Here is a 27,376-nt window from a genome sequence, read left to right as displayed (position 1 = left end):
ACCAATGTAGAGACTAAACATGTCTTTATCCACTGTCACATCAGGATTCATGCTACTCTCAGTCTGCATAATTTAGGCGCATCAGCTTATGTTGTGCCGCTATACAGTGCATGGGTGCATGGAATACTACTACTAAATAGGGGAAAAGATCTCATGTACAAAATATAGACAGCCCTAAGTTGTAGTGTCTGGACAGAGTCTCAGGAAAAGACCAGGGAGATGCAATTCCCTTGCAGTGCTGTATATTGTATCACTCCCTCAGTTAAGGTAGCCTGCCTTACTGAATGTATATTAGTAAGGGCCCATGCCCATGAACATGTGCCACCCGGGCCTGTATTATGGCCCGCAAACAGCGGGTCAGCAATATACGGACCCCGACCGTTTGTGCCCCACATCACGAATGCGGACCATTCACAATTTGAATGGGTCTGCATCCATCTGCGGAAACCACACGGATGGTGCCTGTGCATTGGGGACCGCAAATTGTGGTCCCCAATGAACGGAATGGCCGACACATGTTCGTGTGCATGAGTCCCAAGGCTACTTCTGTGCTTTGGTTTCCAGTTTTGAGATCCGGCAAAGGATCAGATCAGGATGCATCCGTTCCATTAGGATGCAATTGTGTTAAATAAAAATGGAACAAACCAGATCCATCACTAAAAACAATGTAAGTCAATGGCTGACAGATCTGGCACCATTGACTTATATTGTATTTAGTTACGGATCCAGTTTAAGTTTCGATGACTGGACCCAAAACCGTAGTGTGCAGCGGTTTTGTGTCCGGTCACAAAATGGAAGGCTACTGGAACTAAATGCATACTGATCCATCCTGAACACAGTATACCCCATTCACAATACACTGGCCCTAAACGGAACTGTTTTGGCCTGGTTTTGACATCCACTGCCGGATCTCAAAACTGGAATGCCAAAACGCTGATGTGAAAGTATTCTAAGAAGAAGGGGACAGACAGTAGGGCATATGACTGCAGTACCAGACTATACAGGGTATCTTAATAGTCTAACATGGGAACACATAGGTCTGTATATGAGCTGCATACACAAAATGGTTAAATATCTGTAGTCAATTCATTCATTCTTTTAGATTCAATGGTGTAATATAACAATATAACAAAATAATAGCAAAGACAGGTGCACGCTGCAATCTTACTAAACCCTCAAACTGATTTTAAAATTGAGAGATTAGTCAACATATCCTACGGTGTAATACAAGAAAAGAATAAATAGGGGGAAATTTATCATCCCCCCCATGCTGTGTTTTATGTTAAAAACTTGGTTTTAGAGTTGAGTATAACTTGTGACCACAGACCAAAAGTTGAACCGGCAACAAGCACATCGCAGTTGTAGCAGTTTGCATATAGCATCGTGGTTCGCCCACGCTCTAATCATCGAGTTTACAGTATATCTAACACAGCTATTGGCTATCTGACCTTCAATACATCTATCAACGACAGAAAACGCTACTCCTTGCTCTTTCATCGGTTTTCAGACAGTACATGTGCCATCAGACAGCGAATTCATTTCCCTATGCCTTCATTTCCCATATGTCCCAAACATCCAAAATCGATTCGCATAAAAATTGGTTTGAATACTGTACGGAGCAAGTTCTATCTTTTTGAGGTGCGGAAGCACGGAATGGAACCCCAGAAAGCCCTCTGTAGTGCTCCGTTCCATATCTCCGGATTTGCGGACCCATTGAAATGAATAGGTCCGCATCCATGATGTGGAATGGCCACGGAACGGTGCCCGTGTATTGCGGATCCGCAAATGCGGTCCGCAATACGGCAATGGGCAGCATACGTTTGTGTGAATAAGCCCTAATAGTGGAGCTTCGGTAGTCATACCTATTAGCTATTGAATGTTATACTTAGGAGACATATATCACTACATCAAGGTATAAACCGAGTATACTTCCTGTTGGAGATCAGTGATTGGTCACTTCTTACAATGATCAGTGATGTGGGCATCGCAGTTCCATAGACAAACATTACATGTGATGCTGCAATTCATCATTGAGATCTTTATGTCGTGCGACACGTCACCATGTACATTTACTGTGCTGTGTTGGTGCAGGCTCATGAGCTGTGCACTCTGCTCTCACTGACTGCAGCATCTAAGGGGTTAGAGAGAGGTAGGGGGCTCCTTCTCTCACCCCTTTACAAGCTACATTGTAAGTTAGAAGGAAATTAGTGTCACATTGTGCAGAAATATTCATCGTAAGAATCTATATTGATTCCTCCAAAGATTTCAAAAAGCTGCATTCTGGTGACAGGATCAATCATCTGAAAACTACAATCTACAAGTCTTAATACATTCTACATTTTAAAGCATAGGGTGAAGTCTGCTGATGTTGCGGGGGGAACTTAGCATTACATGCCTGCCTCCAAATTAATATCCAGCCATTTAACACATGGTGCGCCATAGGGCTGAAACGATTACTCGAATTAATCGATTAACTCGACACAAAAAATTCCTCGACGCTAATTTTTTGCATCGATGATTCGTTTGTGCCATGTGACCACGGAGTGTGAGTGAAGAGCTTGCTATTACTCGCGCTCCGTGGTCACCCGCCTGCCCGCACAGCGCTGCACTGGATCCTGGCGTACACACGTAAGCACGCACTATGATCTGACGCTGTGTGACATCAGGTCCCAGTGCAGCACGTGAAGAAGAGGATGGAAGATCTCTGGAGTGTCTGCAGTGCCCCTACAGGAAAGGTTGGGCACTGATGGCTAGGAGGGGGAGTGGGGATACTGATGGCAGTGGGGGCAGATGGTGGCATTGGGAGGAGCTGATGGCACTGGGGGCGAGCTGATGGCATGGGGGGAGCAACTGATGGCACTAGGGGGAGCTGATGACACTGGGGGGAGGAGACTGATGGCAGGGGGCTGATGAGTTTTTATAGAAAGCGTTCTTTTAATTCGTTTTTTCTTATTAGAGTACTCAATTAATTGTTGGATCAATCAGTAGAATATTCTATTACTAAAATAATCGATAGCTGCAGCCCTAGTGCGCCAGGTCCATCAGAGGGCCGGCAGCTCTTAAATATTACCACTTTATGAAAACCTAAAAAAGTTTTAAGCTTCCTAATGACCATGACCTCTTATTATGAAAGCCGTATCCTTGGTTGCTCCCATCCCATAACATGGCCACAGAAGTCATCATGACAGTGTGGGTCAGATGGAGAAGTAAAGGAAAGAGAGAAGTCACCGGTGAGACACGTCTGTTATAGTAAATAACCCATGAGATAACAGTTGTGGAGCATCCTTCCTTAGAGCTCTATGTTGTGCCATTGCTCTGTTATTCCTGCTGGAAATGTATGAATAAGGCCTGGCCTACCTGGAGACTTGTTTTTAATGCAGCTGATCCTTACTATGGAGCTACAGTTGCATTGGCATCATTTTTGCTAATTGAGTTTCATGCAATCTTGTAGCCTGCAGCTGTCAATCAAGCAGTGCCACAGGTCTAACTGACAGCGGGTGTGACCATTTCCCTTGTCTATAGGCTGTCAGTAGTCAGCGGTATAGACAGGAGTATGCGACTGGTCCTCTTTATATCACACTTGGCAGAAGAATCTCTGGGCGGATTCCTGTGCATTTCCACACCAAGAGCTTCGATACATAACAGCGGTTTTTGGTGTGGATTTGGTTTTGCCGCAGATTTTACTCTTTCATTTCATAATTGACATACTGCTGATTCCTAAATCCTCACGGCAGGTCAAGAAGAAACAAAGTGCACCTGACATTAGTGTAATCTCATTCACTTTGCTGGTACTGTGTTACTCACACTTACTATTCACATGTAAGGGCCAGTTCACACTGAGTATTTTGGAGCATTTTCTAGTGAAATGAATAGGAAGCTGAAAAAAAAACTGCTCCAAATAAGTCCATGCGTTTTTGTGTATTTTCCGCCCTTTTTTTTTTGGGCACAGATCTGTTTTAAAAACCTCAAACTGAAAATTTTAAGTGAACACCCATTGGTTAAAAGAGCAGAGTTTTTTCACGCTGAAAAACATGAGTATTTCACTCCGCTTTTTAAAGCATGTTTTTTTAAATCAGTCGTCCTGGCCCTAAATCCGCACAGAAAAACCGAGCGAAATCTGCATCGTGTGCAGGCACCCTAAGGCCTCATGCACACGAACGTATTTTGTTTCCGTGTCCGTTCCGTTTTTTTTGCGGATAGGATGCAGACCTATTCATTTGAATGTGGACAGCACACAGTGTGATCTCCGCATCCGTATGTCCGTTCCGTAGACCCGCAAAAAAAATATAACATGTCCTATTCCTGTCCGTTTTAGGCATTGTTACAATAGATCCGCAAAAAAAAAAAACGGATGGCATACGGATGTCATCCGTTTTTTTTTGCAGATCCGCAATTTGCAGACCGCAAAACACATACGGTCGTGTGCATGTACCCTAAAGGACAGATTCACACAAGTGTAAGGCCTCTTTCACACGAACGATACGGATTGTGTCCGGATACGTTCAGGGAAACTCGCACCCTTTCGCAAGCAAGTTCAGTCAGTTTTGTCTGATTGCGTTCAGTGTTTCTGTTTTTTTCCGCGCGGGTGCAATCAGCTTTGATGCATTTTTCAAGCGCATGAAAAAAAAGGAAGATTTACAAACATCTCTTAGCAACCATCAGTGAAAAATGCATTCTACACAGACTGCATCCGGATGCAATGCGTTTTTCACTGAAGCCCTATTCACTTCTTTGGGGCCAGGGCCGCGTGAAAAACGCAGAATATAGAACATGCTGCGATTCTCACACAAACGTAGAACTGATGTGTGAAAAAAAAACGCTCATGTACACAGACCTGTTGAAATGAATGGGTCAGGATTCAGTGCGGGTGCTATGCGTTCCCTTCACGCATCGCACCTGCGCAGAAAACTCGCTCGTGTGAAAGGGCCTAATGCAAGCACATTTTTATATCCATATTACAGTCCCAATCCAAACTGGGATCTACGATGCTGATACTTTTGGTCATTACATCCGCGCTCAGGTTTGGATTCGGTGCGCTGTCTGCATCTTTTGCAGCCTCTTTGAAATAAATGGATCCATATCGGATGCAGACCAAAAGTACTATGAACTCCCCTAAGGGCTCTGCACGCGGCCTGCGCGTCGCCCACTTCTCCTGGGCTGATGGGGCTCCTCACTGTGATGCAGCGAGTTCTTGTCTGACTGCGGCTCTATTGTACGATGTAGCGGTTGCCACCTAGGTAAGTGGCAGCACTAATTTGAAAGGAATACCTACTGTACGTTAACCTGTAAATTTGGGAGGGAAAGGTGGTGGCTACCACATCAAGGCTGCCCATTGGGGGCCCCGGCAATTTTGCATGTTGCTGCATAACCAAACAGCTTGAAAATATGACTGCAGCCATTTTGACCATCACCCAGCTTTCTCAGGAACAGATATAACTTGATAAAACCACTTGACACAGGAAAACTCTGAGGGACTGTTATTAACTGCAGAGTTGGGGGCACATTTGGTTACGGTAGGGACACAGCTTGCAGTGCAGCCTGATGTAATAGGGAAACTGAGAGCTTGCAGCACAGGATGTGGGGGAAGAGATGTGACAAGGGCGGATGTCCCATCACCGTGTGTCGCACAGGGTATCAGCTCAATCTGTGACAGGAGCCGAGGGACCTCCTCACAGCACTAGGCGGGCAACCAGCAGGATACTATCTGCGGAGGCCCCGCCCTTCCTCTCTGGCCCCTCCCACTCCCAGTTAGAGCGCAGAGTCTGCAGCTGCTGAGCCCAGGGAAGAGGAGGCAGAGGCTAGAACCCTGTGCCCGGGAAGGAGCGCTGTCTGCGCTGAGGTAGGAGGCTGGCACGTTCCGCTGCCCGTTATCTGTATGTGCTGCTGTGCTGGAGAACACCCTGACATGCTGGGGAAGGTGACCGTAATATGACAGTTACTTAGAGTGCGGTGTGTACGCGGCACCGCTGCGGTGTGATGTGTGCTACAGCCGCGGGTATGCGGCACGACGTGTGGAGGCTCCGGCTGTGTGCCCGCTGCTGAGAGGCTGGGGTGCAGCTGGCACCTCTCACTGACTGGCGACCGTGGAAATGAACTTTGTTGTTCTGTGCGGTTTATGGAGGAGACAAGTTACTGAGCTCTTCACAGCAGCCCACCTGGTGCGCCGGGGTGCCCACCTGTGTGCCAGTGCCATGCTGCTCACCTATCTGTGCCAGGCTGCCCACCTATGTCTGCCAGTGCCATTCCGCTCACTTGATTTGCATCTGTCTGAAAGTGCAAGGCTGCCCACCTTGTGTACATCTGTCTGCCAGTGACATGCTGCCCACCTTTTGTACATCTGTATGCCGTTGCCAGGGTGCCCACCTATGCCTGCCAGTGCCCTGCTTCCCACCTATGTCTGCCAGTGCCATGTTGCCCACCTATGCATCTGTCAGTGCCGTTCGGTCCACCAGTGCCATGCTGTCCTCCTGTGCATCTGCCGATGCCATGCTGTCCACCTTTGGGTCTGCTGGTGCCACGCTGTCCACCTGTGTGTCTACCAGTGCGACACTGTCCTTCTTTTTGTCTGCCGATGCCATGCTGTCCTCCTGTGTCTCTGCCGGTGCCATGCTGTCCTCCTGTGTCTCTGCCAGTGCCATGCTGCCCACCACTTTGGAACTTGATGCCATGCTCCACACCTCACTGGAGCTCAGTGCCATGCTGCCAACCATGTTTGTCATCTCATTAATAAGATACTGAAAGTTATAGTTTTGCGAAAGATTGCAGAGCACTATTATGTTTTCTGGGAGTTATAGTTGCCACAGATGGAGATACAGGTTATATCCTTTCATGGCATGCTGGGGGTTGCAGTTCTTCCATGGCTTACAGGTTATACCCCCACTGGTCAGGTGTTTGAAGAGTTTGTGGTGAACACCACAGCATCTTCCTTGGCCAATGACATTGCGTACATCGGTCACATGACCTAGATGCAGCATTCAAGTGAATGGGTCTGAGCTGCAATACCAAGTACAGCCACTATCCCTTGGGAGCGCCGCGGTCTCCTCAAACTGCTGGTCGATGGAGGTCCTGGGTGTCGGACCCCCACGACCACATAATGATGACGTATCCTGAGTATAGGTCATCAGTATGAAACACTGGGAAAACCTCTTTAAATCGGTTGACCAATTCTTACCAATTTTTCCTAAATGCTCCTAAGTGTCACTAGCAGCCTTACAGGGGCGTCTCACCTCATCGCTGGTTAGAAGGCTGCCGAACCATCCGTCCATGGTAACTAAGATGGTGGCAGTCATCTGATTTACTTGTGTGACCACATTTCTGGCTGTCCCCAGCTGCGTCGTCTTCTGCACAGGCTCTGAACTGGTTTAGCGACCGCCTGCGCAGAATCTGTAGCTGGTGACCACTGTCATCTTGGTCGGCGCAGACTGGGCTGCTGCGGCTCAACTCTGCTTACATAGGCCAGGTACTGGCATCCGGGGGCCTTTTAAACAGTGATGATGTGAGAGGAACGCCTCTGTATAGCTGCTAAGAATTGAGCAAACCCTTTAATTCTTACCAAGCAGGGTTGATTGCAAGGAGTAGTGCATGTGAGACCAGCCTGGTGAGCACAGCACTCGGCTATCTCCTTCAGTTCCTTACAATGGAATATTGAATGGGGCACTGGTCACACTTGGGCACTACCACTCCATTCAGGCTCGGACTGGCCCACAGGGGAGCAGTAGGATGCTGTGGTGGGCCCCTAGTCTCCCACCCCTGCACTCTGACTACACTATATACTGCTGGGCGATGTAGAGCATCTCAAGCAGCCTATACATCCATATCTGACACATCCGGTGGCTGCCATCATCTGTCAGCGTGCAGTATCGTGCTGCTATGCATGCAGGTGTTCCCGACTCACTAAGAGGGTCTAGTCCAAGATGCGAGCCAGTCAGCGGGCTACTAACAGGGGCAACAGGGCAGAACAGTCTGAGGTACAGCCTAGGCAGCAGGCTACTACGGGAAAATTTGTTTGGTGCAGTTTTATGGATTTGAGAATGGGGTCAGGTGGGGCTGAAACGATTACTCCTATTAATCGATGAACCCAACACAAAAAAATCCTTGACGCATATCTTCTTGCATCGATGATTTGTTTGTGCCATGTGACCACGGAGTGTGAGTGAAGAGCTTGCTATTACTCGTGCTCCGTGGTCACCCGCCTGCCCGCTGCACTGGATCCTGGCGTACACACGTAAGCACGCACTATTACCTGACGCTGTGTGACATCAGGTCCCAGTGCAGCGCGTGAAAAAGAGGATGGAAGATCTCTGGAGTGTCGGCAGTGCCCCTACAGGAAAGGTTGGGCACTGATGGCTAGGAGGGGGAGTGGGGGAACTGGTGGCACTGGGGGGAGCTGATGGCATTGGGGGGGAGCTGGTGGCACTGCTGGAGGAACTAATTGCATTGGAGGGAGAATTGCTGGCATTGGAGGGGGAACTGGGGGGGAGCAACTGATGGCAGTGGGGAGGAGACTGATGGCAGTGGGGCTGATAGGTTTTTATAGAAAACGTTCTTTTAATGAGTTTTTTCTTATTCGAGTACTCGATTAATCAGTAGAATACTTGATTACTAAAATAACTGATAGCTGCAGCCCTAGGGTCAGGTAAGGCTACTTTCACACCTGCGTTTGGTGCGGATCCGTCTGGTATCTGCACGGACGGATCCGCACCTATAATGCAAACGCTTGGATCCGTTCAGAACGGATCCGTTTGCATTACCATGAACGAAAAAAAAAAAAAAAAAAATATATATTTTTTTTTTTTTGTTCATGATAATGCAAACGGATCCGTTCAGACTTTACATTGAAAGTCAATGGGGGACGGATCCGTTTGAAGATTGAGCCATATAGTGTCATCTTCAAACGGATCCGTCCCCATTGACTTACATTGTAAGTCTGGACGGATCCGTTCGCCTCCGCACGGCCAGGCGGACACCCGAACGCTGCAAGCTGCGTTCAGGTGTCCGCCTGCTGAGCAGAGCGGAGGACAAACGGTGCCAGACTGATGCATTCTGAGCGGATCCGCATCCACTCAGAATGCATTAGGGCTGGACGGATCCGTTCGGGGCCGCTTGTGAGAGCCTTCAAACGGAACTCACAAGCGGAGCCCCGAACGCTAGTGTGAAAGTAGCCTAAGATTGACATGTGGCTAATGAGCCCCCAGGAAAAATGTATCTAAAAATGATTCTATAGATTATTGGGGTCATTTATCGAACTGGTGTAAAGTAGAACTGGCTTAGTTGCCCATGGCAACCAATCAGATTCCTCATTTAATTTTGGACAGCTCCTTTGGAAAATGAAATGTGGAATCTGGTTGCTATGGGCAACTAAGCCAGTTCTACTTTACACCAACTTGATAAATGACCCCAAATATGCATCCCAGGATGGTGCTAATAATAACTTCAGCTCATCCCGCTAAAGAGTGGCGCTCCTAGGACTATGTCGATGGAAAATTAAAAGAGCTGTAGCCCTGGGAAGGTGAGAAGATAAAAACAAAAATGTTGCCAGAATTGACTTGTTCCTGAAGAAGTTAAGGCCCCTTGCAGACGAGCGTGTCTGGATTAGGTCCGGATGCGTTGCCTCTGCAATAAGGGAAAATTGTGCGAGTAGGTACGCAATTGCAGTCAGATTTGACTACAATTGCGTTCCGACGTTCAGTTTTTATTGTGCGGGTGCAATGCGTTTTGCACGTGTGTGATAAAAAACTGACTGTGGTACCCAGACCCGAACCCAGACTTCTTCACAGAAGTTCGGGTTTAGGTTCGGTGTTCTGTAGATTTTATTATTTTCCCTTCTAACATGGTTATAATGGAAAATAATAGCATTCTTAATACAGAATGCAAAGTAAAATGTCCATTGTGGGGTTAAAAAAATAAAAATTATCTCACCTCATCCACTTGATCGCGCAGCCGGGCTCGTCTTTTTTCTTCTTCTTGCAGGACCTGGCTGGAAAAGGACCTTTGATGACGTAATTACGCTCACCACGTGGTGAGCGCGGTGACGTCAGCGCAGGTCCTGGTGAATGATGATAGAAGAACCTTCTATCTTCATTCACATCTGTGCGCGTAAGGCCTCATGCACACGACCGTTGTTTGGCTCCGCATCCGAGCCACCGTTTTGGCGGCTCGGATGCGGACCCATTCACTTCAATGGGGCTGCAAAAAATGCGGACAGCCCTCCGTGTGCTGTCCGCATCCGTGCCTCCGTTACGCGGCCCCGCTAAAAAAATATACCATGTCCTATTCTTGTCCGCGCTTTGCGGACAAGAATAGGCATTTATATTGCCGGCGCCCGTTTCGTTCCGCAAATTGCGAATGGCAACACGGGCGGCCTCCGTTTTTTGCAGATCCGCGGTTTGCGTGCCGCAGAAAACGGCACGGTCGTGTGCATGAGGCCTAAGGTTTGATGTGATAAAGTAGAGCCGTGGTAAAGCCGCTTACGTTCCGTTTTTTGCGTTCCGTATACGGTCCGTATCTGGAACCATTTATTGGGTCCGCAAAAAAACGGAATTTACTCCGTATGCATTCCGTTTCCGTATTTCCGTTTTTCCGCTCCGTTCAAAGATAGATGTCCTATTAACCACCTCCGGACCGCTGTACGCACAGACGCGTCCTGGAGGTGGTTGATTCATTCCTCCTGGACGCGCCGGCGCGTCCTCTCGCGAGACGCGAGATTTCCTGTGAACGCGCGCACACAGGCGCGCGCGCTCACAGGAACGGAAGGTAAGAGAGTTGATCTCCAGCCTGCCAGCGGCGATCGTTCGCTGGCAGGCTGGAGATGTGTTTTTTTTAACCCCTAACAGGTATATTAGACGCTGTTTTGATAACAGCGTCTAATATACCTGCTACCTGGTCCTCTGGTGGTCCCATTTGTTTGGATCGACCACCAGAGGACACAGGTAGCTCAGTAAAGTCCCACCAAGCACCACTACACTACACTACACCCCCCCCCCGTCACTTGTTAACCCCTTATTAGCCACTGATCACCCCTAATCACCCCTGATCACCCCATATAGACTCCCTGATCACCCCCCTGTCATTGATTACCCCCCTGTCATTGATCAACCCCCTGTAAAGCTCCATTCAGATGTCCGCATGATTTTTACGGATCCACTGATAGATGGATCGGATCCGCAAAACGCATCCGGACGTCTGAATGAAGCCTTACAGGGGCATGATCAATGACTGTGGTTATCACCCCATATAGACTCCCTGATCACCCCCCTGTCATTGATCACCCCCCTGTCATTGATTACCCCCCTGTAAAGCTCCATTCAGACGTCCGCATGATTTTTACGGATCCACTGATAGATGGATCGGATCCGCAAAACGCATCCGGACGTCTGAATGAAGCCTTACAGGGGCATGATCAATGACTGTGGTGATCACCCCATATAGACTCCCTGATCACCCCCCTGTAAAGCTCCATTCAGATGTCCGCATGATTTTTACGGATCCACTGATAGATGGATCGGATCCGCAAAACGCATCCGGACGTCTGAATGAAGCCTTACAGGGGCATGATCAATGACTGTGGTTATCACCCCCCCCTGTCATTGATCACCCCCCTGTCATTGATTACCCCCCTGTAAAGCTCCATTCAGACGTCCGCATGATTTTTACGGATCCACTGATAGATGGATCGGATCCGCAAAACGCATCCGGACGTCTGAATGAAGCCTTACAGGGGCATGATCAATGACTGTGGTGATCACCCCATATAGACTCCCTGATCACCCCCCTGTCATTGATTACCCCCCTGTCATTGATCACCCCCCTGTAAAGCTCCATTCAGACGTCCGCATGATTTTTACGGATCCACTGATAGATGGATCGGATCCGCAAAACGCATCCGGACGTCTGAATGAAGCCTTACAGGGGCATGATCAATGACTGTGGTTATCACCCCATATAGACTCCCTGATCACCCCCCTGTCATTGATTACCCCCCTGTAAAGCTCCATTCAGACGTCCGCATGATTTTTACGGATCCACTGATAGATGGATCGGATCCGCAAAACGCATCCGGACGTCTGAATGAAGTCTTACAGGGGCATGATCAATGACTGTGGTGATCACCCCATATAGACTCCCTGATCACCCCCCTGTCATTGATTACCCCCCTGTCATTGATCACCCCCCTGTAAAGCTCCATTCAGACGTCCGCATGATTTTTACGGATCCACTGATGGATGGATCGGATCCGCAAAACGCATCCGGACGTCTGAATGAAGCCTTACACGGGCGTGATAAATGACTGTGGTTATCACCCCATATAGACTCCCTGATCACCCCCCTGTCATTGATCACCACCCCTGTCATTGATCACCCCCCCTGTCATTGATCACCCCCCCTGTCATTGATCACCCCCCCTGTCATTGATCACCCCCCCTGTCATTGATCACCCCCCCTGTCATTGATCACCCCCCCTGTCATTGATCACCCCCCCTGTCATTGATCACCCCCCCTGTCATTGATCACCCCCCCTGTCATTGATCACCCCCCTGTCATTGATCAACCCCCTGTCATTGATCAACCCCCCTGTCATTGATCACCCCCCTGTCATTGATCACCCCCCTGTGAGGCTCCATTCAGACATTTTTTTGGCCCAAGTTAGCGGAATTATTATTTTTTTTTCTTACAAAGTCTCATATTCCACTAACTTGTGTCAAAAAATAAAATCTCACATGAAGTCACCATACCCCTCACGGAATCCAAATGCGTAAAATTTTTTAGACATTTATATTCCAGACTTCTTCTCACGCTTTAGGGCCCCTAGAATGCCAGGGCAGTATAAATACCCCACATGTGACCCCATTTCGGAAAGAAGACACCCCCAGGTATTCCGTGAGGGGCATATTGAGTCCATGAAAGATTGAAATTTTTGTCCCAAGTTAGCGGAACGGGAGACTTTGTGAGAAAAAAATAAAAAATATCAATTTCCGCTAACTTGTGCCAAAAAAAAAAAATTTCTATGAACTCGCCATGCCCCTCATTGAATACCTTGGGGTGTCTTCTTTCCAAAATGGGGTCACATGTGGGGTATTTATACTGCCCTGGCATTCTAGGGGCCCCAAAGCGTGAGAAGAAGTCTGGTATCCAAATGTCTAAAAATGCCCTCCTAAAAGGAATTTGGGCCCCTTTGCGCATCTAGGCTGCAAAAAAGTGTCACACATCTGGTATCGCCGTACTCAGGAGAAGTTGGGGAATGTGTTTTGGGGTGTCTTTTTACATATACCCATGCTGGGTGAGATAAATATCTTGGTCAAATGCCAACTTTGTATAAAAAAATGGGAAAAGTTGTCTTTTGCCAAGATATTTCTCTCACCCAGCATGGGTATATGTAAAATGACACCCCAAAACACATTCCCCAACTTCTCCCGAGTATGGAGATACCAGATGTGTGACACTTTTTTGCAGCCTAGGTGGGCAAAGGGGCCCATATTCCAAAGAGCACCTTTCGGATTTCACTGGTCATTTACCTACTTACCACACATTAGGGCCCCTGGAAAATGCCAGGGCAGTATAACTACCCCACAAGTGACCCCATTTTGGAAAGAAGACACCCCAAGGTATTCCGTGAGGGGCATGGCGAGTTCCTAGAATTTTTTATTTTTTGTCACAAGTTAGTGGAAAATGATGATTTTTTTTTTTTTTTTTTCATACAAAGTCTCATATTCCACTAACTTGTGACAAAAAATAAAAACTTCCATGAACTCACTATGCCCATCAGCGAATACCTTGGGGTCTATTCTTTCCAAAATGGGGTCACTTGTGGGGTAGGTATAATGCCCTGGTATTTTAGGGGCCCAAATGTGTGGTAAGGAGTTTGAAATCAAATTCTGTAAAAAATGACCAGTGAAATCCGAAAGGTGCTCTTTGGAATATGGGCCCCTTTGCCCACCTAGGCTGCAAAAAAGTGTCACACATCTGGTATCTCCGTACTCAGGAGAAGGTGGGGAATGTGTTTTGGGGTGTCATTTTACATATACCCATGCTGGGTGAGATAAATATCTTGGTCAAATGCCAACTTTGTATAAAAAAATGGGAAAAGTTGTCTTTTGCCAAGATATTTCTCTCACCCAGCATGGGTATATGTAAAAAGACACCCCAAAACACATTCCCCAACTTCTCCTGAGTACGGAGATACCACATGTGTGGCACTTTTTTGCAGCCTAGGTGGGCAAAGGGGCCCATATTCCAAAGAGCACCTTTTGGATTTCACTGGTCATTTACCTACTTACCACACATTAGGGCCCCTGGAAAATGCCAGGGCAGTATAACTACCCCACAAGTGACCCCATTTTGGAAAGAAGACACCCCAAGGTATTCCGTGAGGGGCATGGCGAGTTCCTAGAATTTTTTATTTTTTGTCACAAGTTAGTGGAAAATGATGATTTTTTTTATATATTTTTTTTTTTCATACAAAGTCTCATATTCCACTAACTTGTGACAAAAAATAAAAACTTCCATGAACTCACTATGCCCATCAGCGAATACCTTGGGGTCTCTTCTTTCCAAAATGGGGTCACTTGTGGGGTAGTTATACTGCCCTGGCATTCTAGGGGCCCAAATGTGTGGTAAGGAGTTTGAAATCAAATTCTGTAAAAAATGACGAGTGAAATCCGAAAGGTGCTCTTTGGAATATGGGCCCCTTTGCCCACCTAGGCTGCAAAAAAGTGTCACACATCTGGTATCTCCGTATTCAGGAGAAGTTGGGGAATGTGTTTTGGGGTGTCTTTTTACATATACCCATGCTGGGTGAGAGAAATATCTTGGCAAAAGACAACTTTTCCCATTTTTTTATACAAAGTTGGCATTTGACCAAGATATTTATCTCACCCAGCATGGGTATATGTAAAATGACACCCCAAAACACATTCCCCAACTTCTACTGAATACGGAGATACCAGATGTGTGACACTTTTTTGCAGCCTAGGTGGGCAAAGGGGCCCACATTCCAAAGAGCACCTTTCGGATTTCACTGGTCAGTTTTTACAGAATTTGATTTCAAACTCCTTACCACACATTTGGGCCCCTAGAATGCCAGGGCAGTATAACTACCCCACAAGTGACCCCATTTTGGAAAGAAGAGACCCCAAGGTATTTCGTGATGGGCATAGTGAGTTCATGGAAGTTTTTATTTTTTGTCACAAGTTAGTGGAATATGAGACTTTGTAAGAAAAAAAAAAAAATAAAAAAAAAAATCATCATTTTCCGCTAACTTGTGACAAAAAATAAAAAGTTCTATGAACTCACTATGCCCATCAGCGAATACCTTAGGGTGTGTACTTTCCGAAATGGGGTCATTTGTGGGGTGTTTGTACTGTCTGGGCATTGTAGAACCTCAGGAAACATGACAGGTGCTCAGAAAGTCAGAGCTGCTTCAAAAAGCGGAAATTCACATTTTTGTACCATAGTTTGTAAACGCTATAACTTTTACCCAAACCATTTTTTTTTTACCCAAACATTTTTTTTTTATCAAAGACATGTAGAACAATAAATTTAGAGCAAAATTTATATATGGATGTCATTTTTTTTGCAAAATTTTACAACTGAAAGTGAAAAATGTCATTTTTTTGCAAAAAAATCGTTAAATTTCGATTAATAACAAAAAAAGTAAAAATGTCAGCAGCAATGAAATACCACCAAATGAAAGCTCTATTAGTGAGAAGAAAAGGAGGTAAAATTCATTTGGGTGGTAAGTTGCATGACCGAGCAATAAACGGTGAAAGTAGTGTAGGTCAGAAGTGTAAAAAGTGGCCTGGTCTTTCAGGGTGTTTAAGCACTGGGGGCTGAGGTGGTTAAAGTGCATTCACACGTTCGTATGTGTTTTGCGGATCCGCAAAACTTGGACACCGGCAATGTGCGTTGCGCATTTTGCGGACCGCACATCGCTGGCACTCACAGAAAATGCCTTTTCTTGTCCGCAATTGTGGACAAGAATAGGACAGGGTTTATTTTTTTGCGGATCTGCAAATGCGGATGCGGACAGCACATTCTGGCCCGATTGAAAATGAATGGGTCCGCACCTGTTTCGCAAAATTGCGGAAAGGATGCGGACCCATTTTGCGGACGTGTGAATGGACCCTTATTGCCCGCAAATCACGTTCCATGGCTCCATTCAAGTCAATGGGGCTGTAAAAAAAAACGGAACGGATACGGAATGCATCCGTATGTCTTGCGTATCCGTTCCGCTTTTGCGGTACCATCATTTGAAAATGTTATGCCCAGCCCAATTTTTCCATGTATTTACTTTATATGCCATTTTTCCGTTTCCGTTTGCAATCCGCAAAAAACGGAGAACAAACGGAAAAACGAAATGGCAAAGCAGAACAGAAACACTACTGAAACAAAAATGGAAAAACAGATCCGTTTAAAACGGACTGCAAAATACTGAAAAAGCCATACTGTCGTGTGCAAGAGGCCTAATGTGAATATACCCTTGAACACAGCGGTGAGCCGGCTCTCAGCAGTGAGGAGTGTGGATCATCAGAGACTCCTGCGGGATCTGAGTTTGTGTCGGCAGAGACCTGTTGGTGCGGCTGTGAATTGGCACAGGTAACGTGCGCACTGGATTACAGTGGATTAGGTTTAGGTTTTTTGGATTTTGGCCATACGCTGCAGACTTTTTCTGCGTTGAAGCTGACAGAATATATTAAATTCTGCTGCAGTTTTTTATTGAGATTAGAGACGAGCGAATCAATTTGTCTCATCAGTCAGAGTTCTGCACCTGTGACAGGGTGTCCCCGAAGCAGAGGAGACCCCTCCTCCCCCCCCCCCCCCCCCGCCACTTGACTGGCACTGCCAGATAATAACCTGGCGGGCTCTAACAATCTCACATCTGCACCGCTGCTCCTAGTAGAGGCGCAAGCGCAGAGGCTCTGCTTCTGCTACTGCATGTGTGCCGCTAACTGAATTTTCGGATTGCACGCAAACCCATTTATTTCTATGGGGCCACAAAAAGTCTGGACAGTACACGGATGCTATCCGTGTGCTGTCAGCGACTGTGCCGCAAATGATAGAACATAGCCTGTTCTTGTCCATTTTGTGGACAAGAATAGGCATTTTGACAGTGGGGCCCATGGAAATTGCAGGATGCACACGGCCAGGATTCGTGGTTTGTGGACTGCAAAACGGACACCGCCGTGTGAATGTAATCTGAAGGAGCGTTCATGGCTTGGAAATTTATGGAATATCCGTAGCATATACTGTATGCCGTATATGTGTGATAGATTCAGATCCCACCTCTGCCCTTGACTGACCAGTGAGCTGCCCTATCTCCGCTGGTGGGTCAGGGTATCCCTGTTGTCCAAATAGGTTCATAGATATGCCATAGATGTTCAAGCTGAAAATACCCCTTTAATGTATGCAGCCAAAAAACAGTGGGGGAGATTTATCAAAACTGGTGTACAATAGAACTGGCTTAGTTGCCCATAGCAACCAATCAGATTCTGCCTTTCATTCCTCAGAGATCCTTCGGAAAATGAAAGGTGGAATCTCATTGGTTAGTATACCAGTTTCCCTTTACACCAGTTTTGATAAATCTCCCTGTGTTCTTTGATCTGTATGCTGGACGTGTCCTCTCATTTCACTGAAGCTAGAAGCTCACCTGGGATGCACTTTCCCTAGAGATAAGTGACCTCTGTCACGCAACGTTTTTTTTAAATGATAGTCAATGGTGTCGCACTGCGACATGCAACATAGTGCGACGCAACAGTCACGAAAAAATCCATCCAAATTGGATTTTTGTGCGACTCTTGCGTCGTAGTCGCAGCTTGTCACAGTGCAACACCATTGTCATTACAAAAAGTGTAGTTGTGCCCTTTTTGTCGCGCGACACATGTCGCAGTGTAGTTGTGCCCTTTTTGTCGCGCGACACATGTCGCAGTGTAGTTGTGCCCTTTTTGTCGCGCGACACATGTCGCAGTGTAGTTGTGCCCTTTTTGTCGCGCGACACATGTCGCAGTGTAGTTGTGCCCTTTTTGTCGCGCGGCACATGTCGCAGTGTAGTTGTTCCCTTTTTGTCGCGCGGCACATGTCGCAGTGTAGTTGTTCCCTTTTTGTCGCGCGACACATGTCGCAGTGTAGTTGTGCCCTTTTTGTCGCGCGGCACATGTCGCAGTGTAGCCCATCCACAGTTGTTTTACCTGCTGGGCATTCATCATGGCGTTTGTTATAGCTGGGCATGAAGGGCAGTAGTCTGCTCTGTTACATTGGAATGCTGCGGCCATATAACAGGAAAACGCTCTGGACCTTCACACATACATTTTTTGTCTGGTGACTTTCCCTCTGCTGCTGACTACCTCTGTAGACGCAGGATGGTTAGCCGGCTATGTGTGTGGTTTCAGTATTTAGGTTGTCAGTGTTCCTGCACAGCGAGACACTGTGAAAATGCAAATCAGCAAGTTTTCATGAAGAGAGTGAAGGGCGATTGTGAGCTGTGCGCTTGGGGACAGGTGCGCGTACAGGAAGAATGGCTGAGAAGTCATCTCCTCTCACTTTACTACATTTACTGCATCGATTTCCTCTATTACTACTACTTTCATGATATAAAATGAATCTGCCGTCTGTGTTAATCCCTGTATTTTGCCTGCAGTTGTTCGTGTGGAACAGACCTCCCATTTAGAAAGCTTAGGAATGGTTCATTAAGCTCTAGTCCTCGCAGGCTGATGGCCGCGCTTCAGGGCACAAGCACCTGCTAAAGTCACGTACAGGGCCGGTGTGATGGGCCACGGGGCTATGTTCTGGGTACATAGGCGCTCTGTTTACGGCCGTATAGTTACTCTGTTAGCACTGGATCCTCAATTGGTGCCCGTGCTTCTTGGGGGTGCGGGCAGCTCCGTTTATATGGCATGCGATGGAAAATGGCATCATTTTGTTCTCACAGGGTTACCTCTAAAATTTCCAATCCCCCTTTTTATTTTATTTTTTTGGGCGGCTTGCACACGGACCCATTAGTTTCCGTGGGTCTACAAAAAATATGGACAGCACACGGATGTCATCCCTTTGCTGTCCGCATCCATGTGGCCATGTTCTGCGAACAAGAATAGCCATATAGAATTTTGGGCTGTTTTACATTTAAGGAGTACCATGCCATTGAACATTAAATACAAACTATTGTAACTATTGTGTCAGCACAAAGGAATAAACAGTGTCACAGCTCTGTTGTTCTCTTGATAGGTCTAGAAAAAAATGTCCACAGAGGAACATTGCACTTATCAGTGTGATGCCTTCTAGTTCAGACGGAAAATTCTGAAGCAGATTAGTAGCTGAAAACAGGAAAATGCACCGTTTTGCAGACGCATCCGTGATCCGTGTTTCCTGTCCGTCAAAAAAATAGGACCTGTCCTATTTTTTTGACGGACAACGGTTCACGGACCCATTCAAGTCAATGGGTCCGTGAAAGAACACGGATGCACACAAGATTGGCATCTGCGTCCGTGATCTGTGGCCGTAGGTTACTTTTATACAGACTGATCCGAAAACTCATATCCGACAGTATATTCTAACAGAGAGGCGTTCCCATAGTGATGGGGACGCTTCTAGTTAGAATATACTACGAACTGTGTACATGACTGCTGCCTGGCAGCACCCGATCTCTTACAGGACATCTATTTTTATGCAGAACGGAAATATGGACATATGGAAACGGAATGGACATGGAAAGAAAATACGTTTGTGTACATGAGCCCTTATTACGTTTTTTGGGAGGTGAATCTGCCATTATGTTGTTTTTTTTTTCTGTTCTGGTAGTCACTGCACAGGGTAATGTTTTTATTTTAATAGTATTGGCATTTTGGGATGTGATGGTGCAAACGATTTTTCTTTTTTTCTTTATTGTTTATTTTTAATATAGAGAAATTGGGTAATTTTAAATTTTTATATTTTTTATTTTGTTTATATTTTTATAAACTTTTTCATTTTTACACATTTTTTCTGATTACTTCTCCCATAGACTGCAAGAAATTACCACTGCAGTCTATGGGTAGATTCGTTCTGTTCCTATGGAGCTCCATAGGAACATTGATGTGGCAAGCCTGTGGTCCTTTGGAGGGTTAAAGGCTGCGATAGCAACCAAACGGCTCCTTTAGGCCCCTTTCACACGGGCGAGTATTCCGCGCGGATGCGATGCGTGAGTTGAACGCATTGCACCGGCACTGAATACCGACCCATTCATTTCTATGGGGCTGTTCACATCACTTGTGCGTTGCGCGAAAATCGCAGCATGCTCTATATTCTGCGTTTTTCACGCAACGCAGGCCCCATAGAAGTGAATGGGGTTGCGTGAAAATCGCAAGCACCCGCAAGCAAGTGCGGATGCGGTGCGATTTTCACGCACGGTTGCTAGGAGACGATCGGGATGGAGACCCGATCATTATTATTTTTCCTTATAACTGTCACGAGGGTATCAAGAGCCACGTCTGACTCCGTTATACCCGGGGTCAGGAAGTCGCAGCGGGTGGCTGCGCGCTCTATATCTAAAGATCATGGTGTTTCTTAGTTATTGTTTTCTGTGTTTGCCTTGCTATCCTTTTTGTCTCTCTCAGGGATCCGTAGCTTCTCCTCCTCAGCTGTTTCTTGTCTGCCACTCCCTACCTCCTTATATTCTCCCCTCACACTTCTCTAGTTGCCAGTTATAGAGCTTCCTGCCTGGCCATCTATACTGACCCACTGGAGTGGTTAATCCTGGTTGTTGTTCCTGTGTGCTACCCTCCGGATCCCTGTTTGGCTTATTGTTGTCTCCTGTTGTCGCCCACCTGGGAATATATGTTGAGTCTGTGTTGTCTGTCCTCCCCTTGGTGTTTTCCCTTAGAGTTAGTGGTGCGGACTAGTGTTCCCATCGCCCTGTTCACTACCTAGGGCTCAGCTCAGGGAAAGCCAGGGCTTTAGGCACGTGATCGGCGTACGGGTGAGGAACCCGTCTAGGGACGTCAGGGCAGCCAGGTGCCAGCCGCCAGGTGAGTCAGGGGTCACCATCTTCCCTCTCACTTGGGCAGGGCCTTCCTCGTTCCCTCCCTCTGTGTCACGTATGTGATAGCCACGCCGACCGTGATAATAACATGGTTATAAGGAAAAATAATAGCATTCTGAATACAGAATGCATAGTAAAATAGCGCTGGAGGGGTTAAAAAAATAATAATAATAATTTAACTCACCTTAGTCCACTTGATCGCGATGCCCGGCATCTCCTTCTGTCTCCTTTACTGAACAGGACCTGTGGTGAGCATTCATTACAGGTCAAGGACCTGTGGTGACGTCACTCCGGTCATCACATGATCCATCACATGATCTTTTACCATGGTGATGGATCATGTGATGACCGGAGTGACGTCACCACAGGTCCTTGACCTGTAATGAATGCTCACCACAGGTCCTGTTCAGTAAAGGAGACAGAAGGAGATGCCGGGCATCGCGATCAAGTGGATTAAGGTGAGTTAAATTATTATTATTATTATTTTTTTAACCCCTCCAGCGCTATTTTACTATGCATTCTGTATTCAGAATGCTATTATTTTCCCTCATAACCATGTTATAAGGGGAAATAATACAATCTACAGAACACTGATACCAAGCCCGAACTTCTGTGAAGAAGTTCGGGTTTGGGTACCAAACATGCGCGATTTTTCTCACGCGAGTGCAAAACGCATTACAATGTTTTGCACTCGCGTGGAAAAATCGCGGGTGTTCCCGTAACGCACCCGCACATTTTCCCGCAACGCCAGTGTGAAAGAGGCCTTAAGGGCTCTTTCACGGGAACAAGCTTTTCTTTCGAATGCAATATATGAATGCATGACATCCAGGCTGAATCCTGACTGATTTAGTGCGTCTGTGTACACGAGCATCGTTTTTCATTCATCATCTCTGTGTTCAGGAAAAATCATAGCATGGTCTGTATTGTGTGTTTTTCACCCAGCCCTAGCTCCATGAGGCTTGTGTGAAAAAATGGTGAATGGGGCTTGTGTGAAGAAAACGGAAGGCATCCGGGTGCAATGTGTTTTTTGCTGGGAGATGTAGATTCTTATTCTTCCGTTTTTCTACACCGGCGTGAAAAACGCATGCAATCTGGATACAATCCGAACGGACAAAAATGATTCAACTTGCATGCAAAACCATTAGTTTCTCCCTGAACAGATCCTGACACAATCTGTATTACTCATTTGAAAGAGGCCTTAATCTCTGCACAGGAGAGCTGTTTATGCCCCAAGGAGCCCCCTCAGGACCTGTGGTCGCAATTGACCAGGACATCTGAGGGGTTAAAAGTCTGTGATCGGCATTATTGCTGATTGCGGTCTTTTCCTCCGGGTGTCTATTATGAAAACAGCAGAAACCTGGCGGCAATTTGCCCACTCAGCTCCTGAGCGGGCGCCATCTTTAAAGTCCCAACATGTGCGTACATGTACAGTGGATGTCGGTAAAGGGTGAATAGACTTTTAGGGGATTTATGATTTAGGGATGAGCGAATCGACTTCGGATAAAACATCTGAAGTCGATTCGCGCCTTGGAACCGAACCCGAGTTCGGGAAATGTTTTTTTTACAGTAGAAATTAATTTATGAAGTTATTATACGAAGTCTCACGAGTAATAACAAGCAATAACTTCAGCTCATCTGAACCAATACATTCTAATACTGTACGGAGCGCTTGTTCCGTACCAGGGTGGATTTGATTTAAATCAAACTGAGGCATGTGATCTCTGCTGAGTCAAATTCAGTTTTGAGAACTGCAAAAGTAAACCAAGAATCTGTGATAATATCTTGTAGGCAGAGAAACTGCCCAATAATCTTACAAAAACCTCTGGAAGAGCATGACATTGTGAATGGATTAATGGAATTTATTTACCAAAAAAATTACACATATACAGCCTTATTCTACATTCTATATTAAAAAAAAAATCCGATTTAAATCAGAAAAATCTTTATTTTTTATTTTTAAATCATTGATTTTTATCCACCCTGCTCCGTACAGTATTCAAACGAAGTATTATGTGAATCGACTTTGGGTGTTTCATCCGAAGTCGATTCGCTCATCCCTATTTATGATGCTTTGTGACCTTTGGGGACTCCTTGTGCAAACAGTGATTTTATAGCACGCATTCCAGTTCTGAAAAGTGGACGTGGTTAGTGAGAAATAAAAAGATGCACAAATGTCGCAGGTTCACTCCGGCAGGGGACTGGTATATAAACTGGAGTAACATTTCTAGACATGGCTAAAGATACACCAAGCAACTTAATAGCAATGCAGACTCAAGCATAACTAACTTCAGTAATTCCCCCGTTCATGTGTAAAAATAGTGCAAAAAAAAAGTATACTTCAAGTTGTAACATATTGGGGGAGATTTCTGGAAAAAACTGCCTTTTTTCCCTATAGCCACCAATCACAGCACAGCTTCCAGTTCATATTCTGCTCTTGATGGTGAAAGGCTGTGATATGCTTGTATTTTGCAGTGGATTCCCCCCTGCAGTGAAGATCCACTGTAGAAATTGACACGCTATGGATTTTAAAATCTGCGCAGCAGGTTCATTTCCATGCTGAAGACTTCTGCAGCATGTGGATGAGACTGTAATCCGCTGCAGAATTTACCTGCGCAAATATGCAGGTAATTCCCCCAGCAATTCTATCCCGTATGGACTTACCATAGAAATATGGCTTACATTTGCCACTACCAGCAGCATTCTGGGGGGCATTTATCAAGACATAGACTTCAGCTATAACTTCCGCCAGTTTCTGGAGAAAGTTCGAACAACTTCCAACGGGCCGCGTGGAGCCCTGCCCCTCCCCCTAAGCCCCATCCAATTTCCCCAACACTTCAGGAAGCTTAAAAAGTAGCAAATTATGGTACACCTATTACATGCACCAGAATTTGAAACTTTTTTACGCCATTATTGTAAATGTCGCCCAGTGTGTGTTGCCTGGACCAAAGTACTTTATATTGGGGTACACCACAAGCCAGTCTTTGAAATTTAGGACATTGTAATAGCAGATCCAGCAAGTATAATGAATGACGTTTTAATTCACAGAATAGCGTCATTATACAGTACGTGTTTAATGCACAGCAGACACGTCAAGCAAATGGCAGAGTAAGTGGTTGTATATGCGCCAGTTTGCTCTGACCTGCCATTGGCTGGATAGCATGTTGCATATGTTTTATAAGTGTCTCATGCCTAAATTTAGGCCCCATGTGCACAACCGTATTTTTCATCCGCATCTAATTCACACTTTTAGAGGATTGGATGTGGACCCATTCATTTCAATGGGGCGGCAAAAGATGTGGACAGTGCTATCTGCATCCGTATGTCCATTCCATGGCCCCAGAAAAACGATTGCATGTGTGCTATTCTTATCCATTTTGCAGACAAGGATAGGACATTTCTACAGCGGTTAAAAAAATGGCGGCATGCACACAGTCAGATCCTATTCTGCAGATACACGGTTTGCAGACTGCAAAAGATATACGGTCGTGTGCGTGAGGCCTAAGGCTACTTTCACATATGTGATATTTTTTCCGGTTTTGAGATCAGGCAGAGATTCTCAAAACCAGATGAAAACTCTTCAGTTTTTTTCCCTGTTCATTGTCAATTTGGACAAGGGCTCGTTCACATGAACATGTGAAGCCTGTGCCCGTGCTGTGGACCGCAATGCACGGGCACTGTCCGTGGGGCAGGTGCATGGGGATCGCAGACCCATTCACTTGAATGGGTTTGCGATCCTTCTGTTCCACAAAAAGGTAGAGCAAGTTCTATCTTTTTGCAGTGTGGAAGCACAGAACGGAACCCCAGAAAGTACTCCGTAGTGTTCCGTTCCGTTCTTCCGATCCACATCTCCGGATTTGCGGACCCATTGAAATGAATGGGTCCGCATCCGTGATGCGGAATGGCCACAGAACGGTGCCCGTGTATGGCAGATCCACAAATGCGGTCTGCAATACGGCAGCGGGCATCGTGTGAACGAGCCCCAAGACTGAACAAACCGGAACAGAGTGACAGGAATGCTTTCTGTGTCGGGACACAAAACCTCTGAAAACTGAGTTTTTTTTTGTCCAGTTGGTGAAACTGAAAAAGCCAATGTAAGGCTACTTTCACACCTGCGTTAGGTGTGGATCAGTCTGGTATCTGCACAGACGGATCCGCACCTATAATGCAAACGCTTAGATCCGTTCAGAACGGATCCGTTTGCATTACCATGAACAAAAAAAAAAAAAAAAAAAAAATTATTTTTTTTTTGTTCATGATAATGCAAACTGATCCGTTTTGACTTTACATTGAAAGTCAATGGGGGACGGATCCGTTTGAAAATTGAGCCATACTGTGTCAACTTCAAACGGATCCGTCCCCATTGACTTACATTGTAAGTCTGGACGGATCCGTTTGCCTCCGCACGGCCAGGCGGACACCCGAACGCTGCAGCGTTCAGGTGTCCGTCTGCTGAGCGGAGCGGAGGACAAATGGTGCCAAACTGATGCATTCTGAGCGGATCCGCCTCCACTCAGAATGCATTAGGACTGGACGGATGCGTTCGGGGCCGCTTGTGAGCCCCTTCAAACGGAGCTCACAAGCGGACACCCGAACGCTAGTGTGAAAGTAGCCTAAGTCGATGGTGGCAGATAATGTTTTTTTTTTTTTTAACGGTTTGTTCACTTTCGATACAACCGCATCCAAATAGAACAGATGCAGCCAGTTGTAAAATCAAGCTGAAGCGTTTAAGATCCTCTGCCGTATCTCACAACTGGAAAATAAATTGGATATGTGAAAGTAGCCTAAGTCACACCCCAAAAAACGGTCAGTGACTGTGAAAACAGGCAAAAAATGTTGGCGAGATGCCCGATGAATATGCAGCGTTTGTGCATCTATTCCAGATCAGTCCCGACTTTTATAAATGTCCCTCTGAATATTTGCGTCGGATACCCGTTTGGGTGATGGGCATCTTCACTATTCTGGAAATACAGAACTATCTTCCATCTGCAACCAGCCGTTTCATGGATTTAATTTCCTTGTTGTAAAATCATGAAAAACGGTGCGGTTGCATTCCTTGCCGTCACCATGAGGATGTTTGAAAGCATTTTAGTGCTTGTATATGTGACGCATGAATAAACACTGCTCAAACGTAAATTGTGTACGAGGCTTATACAGTATATTTCAGGTTACGTGGAGCAGAGCACAACATTCTGCTCGGAGTGAAGACAGGGAAGCGCTGAATGTATGCATGCTTGAAAGGACGGCACTACGATAAACAGTTTATAGAAAGTTGGGAGAAGCAAACAGTGTCCTGATGAAACATCCGGAATGTCCTGCAGGTGCTGAAACAGCTGGCAGTCACCCCAAACACAGAATTTGTCATTCCCAGAAAGAGAAAAAAATAGGTTTCAAAGGGTAAGGGACAAGTATCTGATCTGCAGGGGTTCGACCATTAAGGGCCCCTGTCCATCGTGATGATAGGCAGGGGTGCACCACCAATGAGTCCAGGTGAGGTGATCACCTCAGGCAGCACCAGGTAAGGGCAAGAGGGGGGGGGGGGGCAGCGGAAGTGCCACAGGCAATGAGCGCTTTCATTGTGACGAAGGGGTTTGGTTAGGAAATTGGCGTTGGGGGTTGGGGTCGCAGTTTCAGTTTTCACCTTAGGCAGCAGAAAAGCTAGCTGCACCCCTGATAATGGGGGACTAGGGGACCCCTGTTCCCCTCTATGGAGTGGCGGTCTTGCATGCCCACTACTGCTATATTCAAATGTATGGCACCTTGCAGAGATAGCTAAGTACATACCCATAGAGTTGAATGGAGTGGACTTTGCTCCATTCAAATGGGGAACAATGGACCCCTGTTCTTGTGATTGGCAGGGGCACTAAGTAGTTGGACCCCTGCCGCTCAGATGCTTGTTCCCCATCATATGGATAGTGGATTTTATTTTTATTTTTTTATTAGAAAATCGAAAAATGGTAGTGATGAAAAAATGCCACTAGAATAATGCATATTTTTGCTGAGTTAAAAAATTACCATAGACATTGGTTACCATAAGTACAAAACTCCTAAAAAATGCAAAAAAAAAAAAGGCCATGAAATCGCCATACGTACATCAGTATTTTAAAAAGGTTGGGGGAGATTTATCAAACTGGTGTAAAGTAGAACTGGCTTAGTTGCCCATAGCAACCAATCAGATTCCACCTTTCATTTTCCAAAGGAGCACTGAAACCTGAAAGGTGGAATCTGATTGGTTGCTATGGGAAACTAAGCCAGTTCTATTTTATACCACTTATAAATCTCCCCCAAAGTCTACTTCTTTTAGGTCTTTGGGCAGTAAGCTGCTATACTCCACAGTAGAATCGGAGTAGATAGCCTTGGTTTCTTGGCAAGAAC

At 46.1% G+C, this 27,376-nt stretch overlaps 1 protein-coding gene across 1 annotated transcript in view; it reads left to right on the top strand.

Moving 5' to 3' along the window:
• Positions 1 to 5,734: 5,734 nt before the first annotated feature.
• The window catches only part of ELMO1 (engulfment and cell motility 1), a 548,072-nt gene continuing 526,430 nt past the window's right edge, over positions 5,735 to 27,376 (top strand). The window contains exon 1 of the mRNA XM_040433269.1: positions 5,735 to 5,839. The gene's annotated coding sequence lies outside the window, so the exon portion shown is untranslated. The remainder of the gene's footprint in view (positions 5,840 to 27,376) is intronic.

Source organism: Bufo bufo, chromosome 5 (assembly GCF_905171765.1).
Source record: "Bufo bufo chromosome 5, aBufBuf1.1, whole genome shotgun sequence".
NCBI classification, from domain to species: Eukaryota; Metazoa; Chordata; class Amphibia; order Anura; family Bufonidae; genus Bufo; species Bufo bufo.
This window is presented reverse-complemented; position numbering and strand designations above follow the sequence as displayed.